General features: G+C 47.1%; 1 non-coding gene across 1 annotated transcript; it reads left to right on the top strand.

Annotated features, from left to right (window-relative positions):
* Nucleotides 1–680: 680 nt before the first annotated feature.
* On the top strand, nt 681–807 carry LOC129665962 (small nucleolar RNA SNORA17). Its single transcript, XR_008718469.1, has one exon. It is a non-coding gene; the product is annotated as a small nucleolar RNA SNORA17 (small nucleolar RNA).
* The last annotated feature ends 2,748 nt before the right edge of the window (nt 808–3,555 follow it).

Here is a 3,555-nt window from a genome sequence, read left to right as displayed (position 1 = left end):
AGACCTCCCCTATCAGTGGACTTGGGGAGGGACATGCGCGCAGAGGGGGAAGGAAGGGACATATTGGGACAGGAGGAGGGAGGGATCCATAGGGAGGATACAAAGTGAATAAATGTAATTAATAAAGAATTAAAAAAAAAGAAAAAGTAAGATCAGAAGATAATGATTAACCTGGGTTACACAGCATCTTTGAGATCCAACTGATATGCAAGACTTTTTATTAATAAAAATAAAATAATTATGAAAAATAAATACATGGAAAAAATTAAAGTACTTAAACTACCATAACTATAAAAGTGGAGATACCAAGGATACCTGCTTTGGATTGTTTGTTATAATGAAATGATTGTGCAAGACATATAGTACTTGTGATAGTATGTAGGAATTATACAAGGTACTTCACTAGTGAGCACCAAAGAAGTCCTGCCTTAGGTCTATCTTAGAATGCAAACATTAACTCTCAGAAAGGTGGTAGAACGTGAAGGATTATGGAATAATTAAGGCCTAAGGTAGTGGGTGTTTTGAGAACAGAAAATACCCCATGACCAATCTAGAAGCCCCATGACCATTGCTGAAGTTTCTGGGACTTAGTGAATAAGTATTATTAAAAGCTTATTGGAAGATGTAGAAAAAAACCAACCTGTACATTACCAGAAAATACCTTTATTATAAAGAATTATCCTGCCCCTAGGAGCTTTGCAGATGTGGCTGCTGTATCACATGTGCATTGGTAGGTAGCAGAGAGGAGAGAGGTTATGTCTATGCTCAGTGTTCTGACTGATAAATATTTATTAGTAGCCTAACATTCCCTGAAAAAAGCAAACCAGAGACAACCAGGTTCCTGAACCAGGCACTACACAGGCCCAGATGGCTCCTAGGACCTGGAGCAAGGCTGATACAAGAAAAACCCCACCTGGGACTTGAGGGATCTGGATGAGAGTGAGCCCTAGAGGGACCCTCACATGGGGCTCCTTGGGTTATCCAGACGAGGAGCAAACTCAAGAGATGACCACCAGACCAGTGCTATGGGGCCTGGACAAGGAGCTAGCCTGAGACAACCACCAGTTGGGTGACATGCAGACCTGAGGGCAGGGCAGACCGTGCCTGAGATGACTTTTGCCCTGTTCCATAATGCACAAGCCAAGTATAGTGCTTCTGAGACAACCCCAGAAACTCAGAGACCCTGGGCACCACTATGAGGAACAATTCAGTGGTAAAGAAATCGAAGAGAAAGAGAAACAGAAGGAGTGGACCAATGAAGAGAGAAGGAACTGGGGACTTGAGGGTACTGAGGAACAATCTGATGTGAGTAGCTGTGATACTACGTGGGACCATGGTGGAGACCTGGTCTGTGCTGGCACCAGGAGCGATGTCTGGGTCTGTGGTCCTACAATAGCAGGAGTTTGTTACCACTTAAAGCCAGGTGGACATCCCTGGTTTAGGCTGCCACCTGGGGACATGTTGATGTCTGAGGACTGTGCAGAACTGGCCCCACCCCTCATGCGGCCATACTTGGAGAGCCTGCCCTGAGGACATGAGAGTAGCAGAATTGATCCTGCAACCTCACCAGCTTCATCTCTTTGGAGAGTGGGCCCTGTACCTCGACTGATCAGCACAGTAGTGATGACCCTGGTGGCAAGGGTAAAGGTGAACCAGCCCTAAGGGTGTGAGTTTAGGAGAGCTGGCTCCACCACTTATCTGCCATGTGGTGACATGGGCAGTGGAGAGATGCCCATTGCCAGCTATGGTAAATAGAAGAGCTGGGCCCAAGATCATCAGAGCAAGAGACCTGGTCCTCCTGCAGCACTTGGGAGAGCAGGCCTTGCAACTTACCTAGGCAGCTCAGTAGAGCTGGCCCTGGAGGTGGGGGTTGTAGGTGATGTGCTCTGAAGGTAAGAGTGTGGGAGAGCTGGCCTTGCCTCTTGTCTACTAAACAGTGAATTTTGATGAGGGAGAGATCCCCTCCCTTCCCTTTTGCCTTTGCCACCAGTGGTGGGCAGGGAAGCTTGCTCATGGGGTCATTAGAGCAGGAGAGCTGGCCATGGATGTGGGATTTGTGGCGAGCCTGCCTGAGAGTGTGAGTGTGGGGGATTCTCCTCTGCCTTTGTCTGATAGGTGGTGACACAGATGAGAGAGAAGCAAACCTTCCCCTCCCTCGTCCCTTCCCATCTACTGTAAGCAGGAGAGCTGGCCCCAGGGTCATGAGAGTGGAAGAGCCAGCCGCGTTCCTCACTGGCTACAACACTTGAAAGAGTGGGCCCTGCACCACACCTGGGTAGCAGGGTAGAGCTGGGCCTGGTAGTGGGGGTTGTTGGTGAGCCAGTCCTAAATGCATGAGAGAAGGGAAGCCAGGAGGCTGAATAGCTCAGATGCTCAGATAGTATTCAGTCCCAAATCCAAGGCTTTGAATAGGCTCACACCAACATCTACCCTCTTGATGAACTGCTGCAGTGCATGAAAGAGCCTGCACCACAGACGCAAACCTAAATCTTCCATGACACAGGGCAACAACAGGATATCTGAGAGGAGTCTCACTGAGGTTCCAGTAGTGATAGAGTAGCAGAGGCCAGAGGCTTAGTACCGGACCAACAAGTCATTGCAACGATTATTTGCAAACAAAGAAGTGTGGCCAAAAGGGTATACTGTGCGACACATTGTGACACACTACAGCTTCCACAATGAGAAATTTTTCTCTGTTGGGGGGAGGTTGTAAGGGTGGAGGGTAGGTATGAGGGGAGGGGGAGTTAAGTGGGATTGGGGTGCGTGATGCGAAATTCACAAAGAACCAATGAAAAGTGAAAAAAAAATCTATGAATGAGAAGACTTAAAACAAATGTTCTAACCTGCACAGGTGTAGCCCATGGCAGTTCAGTGTCCAAGTGGGTTCCATAGTAATGGGAAGAGGGACTGCCTCTGACATGAACTGATTGGCCTGCTTGTTGATCACTTCCCCCTGAGGGGGGAGCAGCCTTATCAGGCCACAGTAGAGGACAATGCAGCCACTTTTGATGAGAACTGATAGACTAAGATCAGAAGGAAGGAGAGGAGGACCTCCCCTATCAGTGGACTTGGGGAGGGGCATGCGTGAAGAAAGGGGAGGGAGGGTGGAATCGAGAGGGGAGGAGGGAGGGGCTTATGGGGAGATACAAAGTGAATAAAGTATAATTAATAAAATAATAAAAAATGTTCTAACTTGAAGAAGAAGGAAGGAATGTTTTGTGAGGCTTTGGAAGAGGAATGCAATCAACTTTGAATGAGAAGCTAGGACAAAACACATAAGTACGGATGGTATTGAAGGAGAGGGATTATTTTGAATATTAGAAGCTTAGGAGCCATTACTGTTATTATTTTGGTTTTCTGAGACAGGCTTTCTCTGTGTAGCCCTGGCTGTCCTGGGACTTACTCTGTAGACCAGGCTGGCCTCAAACTCAGAGATTTGCCTGCCTGTTCTTCCCAAGTGCTTGGATTAAAGGTATTGGTCACCACCACCAGGCCATTCTTACCTTCTAAAGTACCTTTATTATATTTATTCATTGCGTATTTGTGTATATATAC

Source organism: Psammomys obesus, unplaced genomic scaffold, assembly GCF_907164565.1.
Source record: "Psammomys obesus unplaced genomic scaffold, mPsaObe1.curated_primary_1811, whole genome shotgun sequence".
Taxonomy (NCBI): domain Eukaryota; kingdom Metazoa; phylum Chordata; class Mammalia; order Rodentia; family Muridae; genus Psammomys; species Psammomys obesus.
This window is presented reverse-complemented; position numbering and strand designations above follow the sequence as displayed.